The sequence below is a fragment of the Penaeus chinensis genome, chromosome 3, assembly GCF_019202785.1.
Source record: "Penaeus chinensis breed Huanghai No. 1 chromosome 3, ASM1920278v2, whole genome shotgun sequence".
Classification (NCBI taxonomy): domain Eukaryota; kingdom Metazoa; phylum Arthropoda; class Malacostraca; order Decapoda; family Penaeidae; genus Penaeus; species Penaeus chinensis.
In genome coordinates this window covers 2,856,618-2,870,797 of record NC_061821.1, presented here as the reverse complement: position 1 = coordinate 2,870,797, position 14,180 = coordinate 2,856,618, and positions in this window count along the sequence as shown.

Here is a 14,180-nt window from a genome sequence, read left to right as displayed (position 1 = left end):
ATGGAGAGAGGATGGAGAGGAGGATGGGTGAGAGTGAAATAAGAGATAGCTGGAGTGATGATAAAGGAGGATGAGGAGGAAGAGGGAGGCGGGCAGGAGGCAGGGGGCGGGCAGGAGGCAGGGGGGCGGGCAGGGGGCGGGCAGGAGGCAGGGGGCGCGCAGGAGGCAGGGGGCGCGCAGGAGGCAGGGGGCGGGCAGGAGGCAGGGGGGCGGGCAGGGGGCGGGCAGGAGGCAGGGGGCGCGCAAGAGGCAGGGGGCGCGCAGGAGGCAGGGGGCGGGCAGGAGGCAGGGGGGCGGGCAGGGGGCGGGCAGGAGGCAAGGGGCCGGGCAGGAGGCAGGGGACGGGCAGGAGGCAGGGGGCGGCAGGAGGCACGGAGGCGGGCAGGAGGCAGGGACGTGTCGTTCGTGACACGGTGGTAAGGAGGAGTCAATGTGTCAAATTCGACCGAGATCATAATTGACACCGGTTCTAGTGGATATATTTTTTTTCTGTCTCTGTATTTATTTATTTTCCTTGTTCTTCTTATATTCCTTCCCTTTCTTCTTTCTATCTTTCCCAAGACAAGAAATGGAGATAAACAAGCAAAATGGAGGAAGGAGGAGGAGAGGAAATGAGAGAGGAATAGAAGGAGACGAAGAAGAGATAAGGGAAGGAGAGGAGGAAGTAGGAGAAAAGAGAGAGAGATGAGGAAGAAGGAGACTGAGAAAGGAGAGAGGAGACAGAAGGAGAAGAGAGAGGAGAGAGAGAGAGAAATAATAAATAAAGAGGGAAAAAGAGTAACAACACGAGAGAGAGAGAGAGACAGAAAGAGAGAGAGAGAGAGAGAGAGAGGAGACAGACAGACAGACAGAGAGACAAAGAAAGAGAGAGAAAGAGACAAAGACAAACAGACAGGCACACAGAGAGAGAGAGAGAGAGAGAGAGAGAGAGAGAGAGAGAGAGAGAGAGAGAGAGAGAGAGAGAGAGAAAGGAAGAGAGAGAGAGAGAGAGAGCGAACGAAAGAGAGAAAGAGAGAGAGAAACAGACAGGCAGACAGAAGAGAGAAAGAGAGAGAGGGAGAGAGAGACAGAGAGACAGAGAGACAGACAGGCAGAGAGAAGAGAGAAAGAGAGAGAGAGAGAGAGAGAAGAGGGAGAGAGTATAAACAGCTGATAATCCCGCGCCTCAGCACAAAGCGCCGTCGACTTTCCAACCGCTCTCTTCATTATCCCCCTCCGTCTCTCCATTTTCTTTCATGGGCGCCATTATTTCAGCCTCTGCCATCGTCATCATCATCACCATCATCTTTATCATCGTCGTCGTTACGTGAAACCGGCATGATAAAGGAACCAAAGATGATATAGGTGCTGAAGCCTCTAATGACAAAAGCAGGGGAACAGAGTGTCTTGGATCCTGTTCAAGCGGCAAATGAAGAGAGTCCAAAGAGGATTCGCTCGTCTTAATTCCTTATTGTCTGTTTCGGGAAGAGGTTCGTCTTCACTCTTGTGTTTATCATCGACAATATGATTGTTCTCCTGGTGTTTATTGTTGTTGTTGTGGTATCATCATTACTTTCCTTATTATTATTATTATTATTATTATTATTATTACTATTATTATTATCATTATCATTATCGTTGTTGTTATTGTTGTTGTTATCATTATTATTATTATTATCACTATTATTATTGTAGTGTACGGCTGCGCACTCGCCGACTCTAAGGTCGATCTCGCCTGGACTGACATCGTCCTCGGGCGCCGAGTGGTTGAGGCCACATGCCTGCCTCCTCTACCACGGAACAAAAGGACGCGGGGAACTCTACGATGCTGCCATTGACTGGGATGAAACGTCCCGGGCGCACTCGCTGTGCATCCGCACGAGGCTGGTGCTTCACCCGCCATTTGCGCCTCGCCCACGTGACTCTAGTGCGACTTCATAAGCCGTGACCAAAGCCATACGAGCCGCCAAATACAGTGTTAAGAACTAATGTGAATATGGTTATAGAAATAACCAAAGAACGTATTTTCAACCAAGTCTCGTTACTTGGATAGCGTTGAAGTCTCCGAGAAAAAAAATAGAAATTTATTTATTCTCTAAGTCCAATACCGTAGAGAGTTACAGCCCGAAATGCACAATTTCCCCGCAAATTGTACATTGCTAGTTTTCCTATGTATTCTTTCCTTTATTATTATTTTTTGAATATTCTATCTCTTTGGCGACGCTTCCAAAGTGTCAATATAACCCCTGAAGAGAGAAATGGTTGTTACATATTTTGGCTGTTTGTTTTTCTCCCCCTCTCTCTTTTCATGGTGGTTCGGGTCTTTTGGGTTGTTTGGACTACCGAAATATCGGGTTGGTCTTCCGAAAGCTTTGCCTATCTTCTTCTTTTCGCGCCATGCTTATGGGGGAGACAGTTCGGTCCTGACTTCTATGCTGAACAGTGGTTCCGCTCTCGGTATTGTGCTCGCTTTGGATTTACTTCGTTTGGAATTACCTCGCTTGGGATTTACCTCGCTTCGCGCCAGGGTTGACGAATCCGTGTTTTGCAAGCTAAGTATTCTTATGGTTGTGTGTGGAAGACACCTGGTCTCTGTTGGACTTTAACGTGTGTAATACTGCATTACTATTTGCAGGGTGCACTCTCTTCCACGAAAATTCAAAGCAGCACTTTGATTTCACAAAGGGTCAGAGCATAAAAAGGACCACTCACTTAGAAGCAACACTGCTTGAGGATCCGTACCTCCAGTGTGCCATTTCCTATTTTTAAGCTAAGTTATTACTTTTTTTTTTTTTTTTTTTTTTTTTTTACGATTGGTTGTTTCTTGGTTTCTTTTCCCTTTTCCCCAGCTTGAGGATCCGTACCTCCTGGGAGAAAGATCTTTCACATTCTCGCCCGTATTTTTCGGGCCGTTTTAGCTTGTCTTTGCCGTTCTTTTGTTTATTTGTTTTACTTTGCCTTGGTCGATTCCTGCCTGACCTTGTGGGTGTTCAGGCAGTCTTCGTGATCAATGCTCTAGTGGTGTTTTATTTTTCTATTTGGCTTCCGACGCTAGATTGTTTCTTACACCACGTTTTCCTTTCGTTACACAAGAGTTCCTCAGCACTATTCTTTTTATGTTAATCTCCATTCTGGGTTGGAGATTAACTTGTTTAAATTAGGATTAGTTTATTTTGTTTGTGCTAATACTTTGATTGAAAATACTTACGAGTTGGGACGCCAACTTAGGGGTAAATGTTCGTGAGTTATTCTTTTTAACATCTGGTGTTGATTTCCACGTACATCACCCCCGCTGTGATTAAATTGGTGATATACGCAACTATCAATTTCTCATGACTGAATCATTTGTAGACCTCCCTAATGAGTGTAAACCGCTAAATAAACATCATACCGTCATAGAACTTTCACTCAGTCCCAGTCAGGAAAACAAACGACATCTGTGTTAAGTTCTGGTTTTGACTAAAGGTGAATGCTTAACGTTCTTGGACTTGGGTCTCCTAAACAGCACATTGCTGGTTACTCTATCTCGCAACCCTGAAAGGCTGTAAAAAGGCTAGACAAATCAGAGTATATTAAGCTGATATCCTAGAATAGATTATAACTTTGCTACACCTGGGTTCCCACTGCCAGCAGGTGGATGCTCAGCCCGAAAGGAAGAGGAAGAATTTTTTGATCTTGCATTTTTCTTCCATACACGTCCACGCAGACGCTCAGCCTACGCTATCTCCCTTTTCACATTTACACACTTACACATCCAACATTCAGCACACATATTCTGTATTTTCCTTCCACCCCTTCTCATACAACATTCACACCCTTATACACAACACGCACGGTTCCCGAACCTACTAATCGGGTGGTGGCAGCGTGCCGTAGGCCTGGAACCTTACATCTGTTCACTGCAGACGATTTTTTCCTGAATAATTTTATTCATATTCTCGGTCGAGCCCGAACTCAACCAGACACATAAAAATCTACTTGGTCTACGCCCCGCTACAATTATTATTGTTGTTGTTGTTGTCATTATTATTATTATTATCATTAATATTATTGTTGTTGTTGTTGTCATTATTATTATTATTATTTCATTATTATAATTATTATTATATAATTTTTATTATCACTTCTATTACTAGAAGTAGTAGTAGTAGTATTGTTATTATTATGATTATTATTATTATTATTATTTTATTGTTGTTTTGTTGTTGTTGTTATTATATTATCATTATTTTTTATTGTTATTGTTATCATTGTTATTATCGTTATTATAACCGGCAATACTACTCATTATAATCAGCATCATTGTTATCTACTATCATTGTTATCATTATCATCATTATCATTATTATTGTTTTTATAATCATTATTATCATTATTATAATCAGTATTAGTATTAGTAGTAATAGTAGTAGTAGTATCATTATTGTTATTACTATTATCAGTGATATTATCAGCATCATTTGTTATGTTATCATTATTTTATCATTATCATCATCCTTACTAATATTATCATCATTGTTATTATCATTATTGTTATTATTTTCATTATTATTATTATTATTATTTTCATTATTATTATTATTATTATTATTATTATTATTTTTATTATCATTATTATTATTACTATTATTATCATTATTATCATTATTGTCATTATCATTATCATTATCATTATTATTATTATTATCATTATCATTATTATTATTATCATTATTACTATTGTCATCATCATTATCATTATCATTATCATAATGATAATAATAATAATTATTATTATTGTTATTATTATTATTATTATTATTATTATTTCATTATTATTATCATCATTATTATCAACATAATTATCATCATTCCTCTCTTTTACGTCATCACTATTATTGTTATTCCTCGCGTTGTTGTTAGAGTTATAATAAATTCTCCTCCTCCTCCTCCTCCTCCTCCTCCTCCTCCTCCTCCTCCTCCTCCTCCTACCCTTTTCCAATAGCCTTCCCCTACCCCTTCCTATCTCCCTCACCCTCCTCGTTCCTCTCCCCTCCTCCTACTTCCCCCTCCTTCCCCCCCTCACCGTCTCCCTCTACCCTCCACCCTTCACCCTCTCTCTCCACCCTCCACCTCACCCTCCACCCTCCTACTTCCCCCTTCCCTCTCCACCCCCACCCCTCACCCTCCACCCCCATCCTTCACCCTCCACCCCTCGCCCTCAACCCTCCACCCATCACCCTCCACCCCCCTCTACCAGCAGAATTACATAACGATTTCCAAACCGCCGCCCCTTCTTCGCCCATGGCAAATGACAGACACATGTGACAGATATATACTTCTTAAAACACAATAGTACATTACCAGTAGCACAAAGGCATGGCATCACGGGCATATCAAGGGCATAGTATTGAGAGTATGACCGAGTATGATGATGAATGATATTTTACAAGATCCTTCCAATGGAGACTTTTGGACTAGCTCTAAAGAATAAATGTTGATGGAAATTGCTCGTCAAGATTCAGCTTCAGGACATAGCAAGTTCTCTTGGACAATAGACAAAAGGGTTAATATTTATTAAGAGTTTATTGGCACTTGACCACGGATTTGCATAACAAACCACGCAGACACACATAAACAAACAGTCAATGAGCGTGTGTATATGTATGTATGAATGTTGAGACACACAGATGAACAAACAGATAGACATGTAGAAAAATAGATAGATTGAAGTAGAGATAGATTGATAGATAGATGAATTAATGGATAGACAGATAAATAGATAGAAACAGATAGATAGATGTAGATACAGATACATAGGTATATAGATATATGTATATATTCAGAAAGGTCAAGAAGTGATGGAGAGTGAGAAAAGGAGTTAGAATGAAAATGAAAATGAAGTAAGGAAAGAAAGAAACTGTAAGAAATAAAGAAATAGTTACCCCATGCTTTTGAAAAACGAAGAAGAAGAAAAAAAATCCAGGAGACAAATTAAATAAAAAGTCGGGAAGTTGTCATCGTATTGTTGAAGCCGCAAAAAAAGGCCTAAAAATCTGACTTGAGTGTTCCAGTTATCCTGTGACTCTGCTCTGGCATGTTAAAGAAGTTGACATCATAAAAGATTAGGCAAAGGCTCTGCTTAGACCAAGGGCTCTGCTGGAATCGAAGGCTCTGCTCGGACCAAAGGCTCTGCTGGAATCGAAGGCTCTGCTCAAACCAAAGGCTCTGCTGGAATCGAAGGCTCTGCTCAGACCAAAGGCTCTGCTGGAATCGAAGGCTCTGCTCAGACCAAAGGCTCTGCTGGAATCGAAGGCTCTGCTCAGACCAAAGGCTCTGCTGGAATCGAAGGCTCTGCTCAGACCAAAGGCTCTGTTGGAATCGAAGGCTCTGCTCAAACCAAAGGCTCTGCTGGAATCGAAGGCTCTGCTCAGACCAAAGGCTCTGCTGGAATCGAAGGCTCTGCTCAGACCAAGGGCTCTGCTGGAATCGAAGGCTCTGCTCGGACCAAAGGCTCTGCTGGAATCGAAGGCTCGGCTCGGACCAAAGGCTCTGCTGGAATCGAAGGCTCTGCTCAGACCAAGGGCTCTGCTGGAATCGAAGGCTCTGCTCGGACCAAAGGCTCTGCTGGAATCGAAGGCTCTGCTCAAACCAAGGGCTCTGCTGGAATCGAAGGCTCTGCTCAGACCAAAGGCTCTGCTGGAATCGAAGGCTCTGCTCAGACCAAAGGCTCTGCTGGAATCGAAGGCTCTGCTCAGACCAAAGGCTCTGCTGGAATCGAAGGCTCTGCTCAAACCAAAGGCTCTGCTGGAATCGAAGGCTCTGCTCAGACCAAAGGCTCTGCTGGAATCGAAGGCTCTGCTCAGACCAAGGGCTCTGCTGGAATCGAAGGCTCTGCTCAGACCAAGGGCTCTGCTGGAATCGAAGGCTCTGCTCAGACCAAGGGCTCTGCTGGAATCGAAGGCTCTGCTCAGACCAAAGGCTCTGCTGGAATCGAAGGCTCTGCTCAGACCAAAGGCTCTGCTGGAATCGAAGGCTCTGCTCAGACCAAAGGCTCTGCTGGAATCGAAGGCTCTGCTCAGACCAAAGGCTCTGCTGGAATCGAAGGCTCTGCTCAGACCAAGGGCTCTGCTGGAATCGAAGGCTCTGCTCAGACCAAGGGCTCTGCTGGAATCGAAGGCTCTGCTCGGACCAAAGGCTCTGCTGGAATCGAAGGCTCTGCTCAAACCAAAGGCTCTGCTGGAATCGAAGGCTCTGCTCAGACCAAAGGCTCTGCTGGAATCGAAGGCTCTGCTCAGACCAAAAGCTCTGCTGGAATCGAAGGCTCTGCTCAGACCAAAGGCTCTGCTGGAATCGAAGGCTCTGCTCAGACCAAAGGCTCTGCTGGAATCGAAGGCTCTGCTCAGACCAAAGGCTCTGCTGGAATCGAAGGCTCTGCTCAGACCAAAGGCTCTGCTGGAATCGAAGGCTCTGCTCAGACCAAAGGCTCTGCTGGAATCGAAGGCTCTGCTCAGACCAAAGGCTCTGCTGGAATCGAAGGCTCTGCTCAGACCAAAGGCTCTGCTGGAATCGAAGGCTCTGCTCAAACCAAAGGCTCTGCTGGAATCGAAGGCTCTGCTCAGACCAAAGGCTCTGCTCAGACCAAAGGCTCTGCTGGAATCGAAGGCTCTGCTCAGACCAAAGGCTCTGCTGGAATCGAAGGCTCTGCTCAGACCAAAGGCTCTGCTGGAATCGAAGGCTCTGCTCAGACCAAAGGCTCTGCTGGAATCGAAGGCTCTGCTCAGACCAAAGGCTCTGCTGGAATCGAAGGCTCTGCTCAAACCAAAGGCTCTGCTGGAATCGAAGGCTCTGCTCAGACCAAAGGCTCTGCTGGAATCGAAGGCTCTGCTCAGACCAAAGGCTCTGCTGGAATCGAAGGCTCTGCTCAGACCAAAGGCTCTGCTGGAATCGAAGGCTCTGCTCAGACCAAAGGCTCTGCTGGAATCGAAGGCTCTGCTCAAACCAAAGGCTCTGCTGGAATCGAAGGCTCTGCTCAGACCAAACGCTCTGCTGGAATCGAAGGCTCTGCTCAGACCAAAGGCTCTGCTGGAATCGAAGGCTCTGCTCAGACCAAAGGCTCTGCTGGAATCGAAGGCTCTGCTCAGACCAAAGGCTCTGCTGGAATCGAAGGCTCTGCTCAGACCAAAGGCTCTGCTGGCATCGAAGGCTCTGCTCAGACCAAAGGCTCTGCTGGAATCGAAGGCTCGGCTCGGACCAAAGGCTCTGCTGGAATCGAAGGCTCTGCTCAAACCAAAGGCTCTGCTGGAATCGAAGGCTCTGCTCGGACCAAAGGCTCTGCTGGAATCGAAGGCTCTGCTGGAATCGAAGGCTCTGCTCAGACCAAAGGCTCTGCTGGAATCGAAGGTTCTGCTCGGACCAAAGGCTCTGCTGGAATCGAAGGCTCTGCTCAGACCAAAGGCTCTGCTGGAATCGAAGGCTCTGCTCAGACCAAAGGCTCTGCTGGAATCGAAGGCTCTGCTCAGACCAAAGGCTCTGCTGGAATCGAAGGCTCTGCTCAGACCAAAGGCTCTGCTGGAATCGAAGGCTCTGCTCAGCCAAACGGCTCTGCTGGAATCGAAGGCTCTGCTCAGACCAAAGGCTCTGCTGGAATCGAAGGCTCTGCTCAGACCAAAGGCTCTGCTGGAATCGAAGGCTCTGCTCAGACCAAAGGCTCTGCTGGAATCGAAGGCTCTGCTCAAACCAAAGGCTCTGCTGGAATCGAAGGCTCTGCTCAGACCAAAGGCTCTGCTGGAATCGAAGCTCTGCTCAGACCAAAGGCTCTGCTGGAATCGAAGGCTCTGCTCGGACCAAAGGCTCTGCTGGAATCGAAGGCTCTGCTCAGACCAAAGGCTCTGCTGGAATCGAAGGCTCTGCTCGGACCAAAGGCTCTGCTGGAATCGAAGCTCTGCTCAGACCAAAGGCTCTGGCCTGGAATCGAAGGGCTCTGCTGAATCGAAGGCTCTGCGCATACCAAAGGCTCTGCTGGAATCGAAGGGCTCTGCTCAGGACCAAAGGCTCTGCTGGAATCGAAGGCTCTGCTCAGACCAAAGGCTCTGCTGGAATCGAAGGCTCTGCTCAGACCAAAGGCTCTGCTGGAATCGAAGGCTCTGCTCAGACCAAAGGCTCTGCTGGAATCGAAGGCTCTGCTCAGACCAAAGGCTCTGCTGGAATCGAAGGCTCTGCTTCAGACCAAAGGCTCTGCTGGAATCGAAGGCTCTGCTCAGACCAAAGGCTCTGCTGGAATCGAAGGCTCTGCTCAGACCAAAGGCTCTGCTGGAATCGAAGGCTCTGCTCAGACCAAAGGCTCTGCTGGAATCGAAGGCTCTGCTCAGACCAAAGGCTCTGCTGGAATCGAAGGCTCTGCTCAGACCAAAGGCTCTGCTGGAATCGAAGGCTCTGCTCAGACCAAAGGCTCTGCTGGCATCGAAGGCTCTGCTCAGACCAAAGGCTCTGCTGGAATCGAAGGCTCTGCTCAGACCAAAGGCTCTGCTGGAATCGAAGGCTCTGCTCAGACCAAAGGCTCTGCTGGAATCGAAGGCTCTGCTCAGACCAAAGGCTCTGCTGGAATCGAAGGCTCTGCTCAGACCAAAGGCTCTGCTGGAATCGAAGGCTCTGCTCAGACCAAAGGCTCTGCTGGAATCGAAGGTTCTGCTCGACCAAAGGCTCTGCTGGAATCGAAGGCTCTGCTCAGACCAAAGGCTCTGCTGGAATCGAAGGCTCTGCTCAGACCAAAGGCTCTGCTGGAATCGAAGGCTCTGCTCAGACCAAAGGCTCTGCTGGAATCGAAGGCTCTGCTCAGACCAAAGGCTCTGCTGGAATCGAAGGCTCTGCTCAGACCAAAGGCTCTGTTGGAATCGAAGGCTCTGCTCAAACCAAAGGCTCTGCTGGAATCGAAGGCTCTGCTCAGACCAAAGGCTCTGCTGGAATCGAAGGCTCTGCTCAAACCAAAGGCTCTGCTGGAATCGAAGGCTCTGCTCGGACCAAAGGCTCTGCTGGAATCGAAGGCTCTGCTCAGACCAAAGGCTCTGCTGGAATCGAAGGCTCTGCTCAGACCAAAGGCTCTGCTGGAATCGAAGGTTCTGCTCGGACCAAAGGCTCTGCTGGAATCGAAGGCTCTGCTCAGACCAAAGGCTCTGCTGGAATCGAAGGCTCTGCTCAGACCAAAGGCTCTGCTGGAATCGAAGGCTCTGCTCAGACCAAAGGCTCTGCTGGAATCGAAGGCTCTGCTCAGACCAAAGGCTCTGCTGGAATCGAAGGCTCTGCTTAGACCAAAGGCTCTGCTGGAATCGAAGGCTCTGCTCAGACCAAAGGCTCTGCTGGAATCGAAGGTTCTGCTCGGACCAAAGGCTCTGCTGGAATCGAAGGCTCTGCTCGGACCAAAGGCTCTGCTGAAATCGAAGGCTCTGCTCAGACCAAAGGCTCTGCTGGAATCGAAGGCTCTGCTCAGACCAAAGGCTCTGCTGGAATCGAAGGCTCTGCTCAGACCAAAGGCTCTGCTGGAATCGAAGGCTCTGCTCAGACCAAATGCTCTGCTGGAATCGAAGGCTCTGCTCAGACCAAATGTTATGTTGGAGTCATAGTTTTTTTTTTTTTTTTTCAAACCAAGCTAAGGCTTTGCCCAAACCAAACCAAAGGCTGTGCTGAAAGGCGTAGTAGAACAGACCACCACAGCATTGCAGGTATCCTGTAGCCTGCAACGCCCACACGCAGCAACCCCGTGCAGACAGAAACCGAAGAAACATTTGTAAAAGGGAAAAGACACACAAAGAATCTACCTCGCCTAAGAGGAACAAAGGAATCATGTAAAACGATATACCTTTGACTCGATTTTGTCATGGAAGGAAACAGAAGAATGAGACAGTTCCCTCTCCCCTTCACCCGTTTTCTCTCAGACGGGGAAGTAATGTTTCATAAATGGGCGGGTTTGTCCTAGTAAAGTAATAGCAGCAAGCGCTTTTTGAAAATAAAAATAAAGGAAAATAAAAATAGTTTACATGAACAAGTCACCAGCTTTTTGCTTTCAGATTTAACCAAGCTGTTTTGTATTTTGTTCACTAACTGCATGTGTGTGTGTATATGCATGAATATAGATATAGATATAGATAGGTAGATAGATGGATAAATAGATAGATAGATGAAGATAGATAGATAGATAGTTAGATAAATAAGTAAATAAATAAAGAGAGAGATATAGGTACATATAGATATATAAATCATTTATACATGTTTCTAAACATGTATATATGTGTGTGTCTTATAAGCAGATCACGAAAACCGAGGAGGCTTCCAAATACAAATTAAAAACTGATTCCTGAACTGTCATCTCTCTTTTGCTATTACGACCGAAACCTGACAACGATTTGACAAATGACAGGAAAAACAGAGAGAGTAAAAAAAAAAAAAAAAAAAAGGACACACTCGAAAAAAAATGGATAGAAGGAAAAGAGAAAAGAGAGAGTAAGAGAGAGAGTGGAAGGAAAAATAAACAACAGAAATCCTCTCACCTCGATTGACTTGGGCGGGCCATTTGCGAGGAGGGGGAGGGGGGGGGGAGGGCGTGCAGGTGAGGAGGGGGAAGGGGGGAAATGGAGGTGGAGGGGGAAGGGGGAAAGGGAGGGCGTGCAGTGGGGAGGGGAAGGGGGGAAAAGGGAGGGGGTAGAAGAGGGGATGGAGGAAAAGGGGGGGAGAAGGAGAGGGAAGAAAGGGAAGGGGAGAAGAAGGGATGGAGAAAGGAGAAAAGGAAGGGGAGAGTGATGGGAAAAAGAAGGAGAATGAAGAAAGGAAGGAGAAATTAGGAAAGGAACAGGGAGAAGAGAAAGAGAAAGAAGAAAACAGAACAGACGAAGCAGAAACGAGAAAATATATCAAGGACGATAAGGAAGAGAGGGATCAGGAAGAGAAACAGCAAGGGGAGAGAGAGAGAGAGAGAGAGAGAGAGAGAGAGGAGGGGAGGGAAAGGGAGGGAGAGAGAGGAGAGTAGTGAGAGGAAGGGAGAGAGAGAGGGGAGGGGAGAGAAAGGGAGAGATAGGAGGAGGGGAGAGAGAGGGAGAGAGAGAGAGAGGAGGGGAGGGAAAGGGAAGGAGAGAGAGGAAGGGAGAGAGAGAGAGGAGGGGAGGGAAAGGGAGAGATAGGAGGAGGGGAGAGAGAGGGAGAGAGAGAGAGAGGAGGGGAGGGAGAGGGAGAGAGAGAGGAATGAAGGAATGGAGAAGAGGGAGAGAGTTGAGGGGGGAGAAGGGGGAAAGGAACAAAGAGGTTAGGTAGGAATGAAAAGAGAGAAAATATGGATAAGAGGGGGAGGGAGAAGAAGGCAGAGACAGAGAAGAAATAGAGAAAGGAGGGGAGAGGAAAAAACAGAGAATAGAGAGAGGATAGAAGTGAAGAGATGACAAGAAGAAGGAAAATGGGGGGAGTAAGAAAAGAAGAAAAGAGAAGAGTGAAGAACAGACAGAAGAGGAGAGGCAGAAAAGGAGAGATATTTGAGAAAGAAAAAAATGAAAGAAGAGAAAGGAACAGACAGCTTAGACGGAAAAGCAGAAAGGAAAGAGAGAGAGAGAAATAAAGAGAGAGAGAGAGAGAGAGTGAGAGTGCAAGAGAGAGAGAAAGAGAGAGAGGGAAAGAGAAAGAGAGAGAGAGAGTGAGAGTGAAAGAGAGAGAGAAAGAGAAAGGAAGAGAGAGAGAGAGAGAGAGTGAAAGAGAAAGAGAGAGAGAGAGAAAGAGAAAGAGAGAGAGAGAGAACACACACGCAGTTCTTCGCCGTCCTCTCCGTCACCCTGGTCCTTTCCCTCGCGTGTGGTCGGGAACCCTCAAGCCTAAACTTTGGCGTTCGTGCAAGGGGTCCATTAACTCGAGGACTGCATGCATACATACACGTCTATGCGAACGCTCCGTGTCTGCGGCTTGTAAGGACGTCAGCATATCAACATATTCTTTTGAAATAAGTCTAGCTCTGTTGTTGTTTTTTTTTTTTTTTTTTTTTTTTTTTCACTTCTATTATTTTCTTTTATTTTATTTCATTTTTTGTGTGTTTTTTTGTTTCTTCTTTTTTTCTTTCATTTTCTTTTCTTCTTGTCTCTTTTATTTCCTTTTTTTTCTTTGTCTCATTAATATTATTACGATTTTAATTTTTTTCGCTCTTTATTTGTGTCGAAACGAAGATACGCCTGACAAATTCATAAAGATTATTTACGGAAATGCTATGATGAGCCTATACGAATTTATTCAACCTTTCAAATACACTTTTACTCCATTAAAAAAAAAGAAGAGAGAGAATAAAAAGAAAAGAAAAAGAAGAGTTTTTTATGATGATATAACCTGAGTAATTAAGAGAGAGGAGAAAAAAAACGAAAAGAATTCTATGGTGATAAAATTCCCGCCATTTTTCTTTTTGCTGTCAGATGAGAGGGCGGGGCCATTGAAGCCTCTGTTTTTAACCTTCGTTTTGAAATAGCCTAGATGACGGCACTTCGTTATATATCATCTGTGCATTAAAAATTCTGGGACACCGCGTTTTTATCTTTTTCTTTTTTATCCTTATTAGAATGGTGTTTTTTTTTTTTTTTTTTTTACTTTATGTTTTTTTTCTCTCTGTCTGTCTCTGTCTCTGTCTCTTTGTCTGTCTGTATGTCTGTCTATTTCTCTCTCTCTCTCTCTCTCTCTCTATCTCTCTCTCTCTCTCTCTCTCTCTCTCTCTCTCTCTTTCTGTGTGCGTGTGCGTGTGTGTCTGTTCGTATGTGCATTCATCTATCTATCTATCTACCCTCCTACCTACCTACTTCTCCCTCTTTCCCTCTCTTTTTCTCCAGCTATCATTTTCTTCCCCGAATTCCTTTCTTCAACTTCGCCTTCTCTCCCTCCTCCTCAAGCACACGTCTCAGGCCCCAGCGGCGTCCAGAACAAAGTCGTTTATCTTTAGAATATTCCGTCGACTTCCTTTCGCTTCTCTCTTTCTCTCTCTCTCTCTCTCTCTCTCTCTCTCTCTCTCTCTCTCTCTCTCTCTCTTTCACTCTCTCTCTCTCTTCTACCTTTCACTCTCCCTCTCTCTCTCTTCCTCTCTCTCTCTCTCTCTCTCTCTCTCTCTCTCTCTCTCTCTCTCTCTCTCTCTCCCTCTCCCTCTCTCTTTCCCTCTCCCTCTCTTTCAATCTCTCTCTCTTTCTCCCTCTCCCTCTCTCTCTCTCTCTCACTCT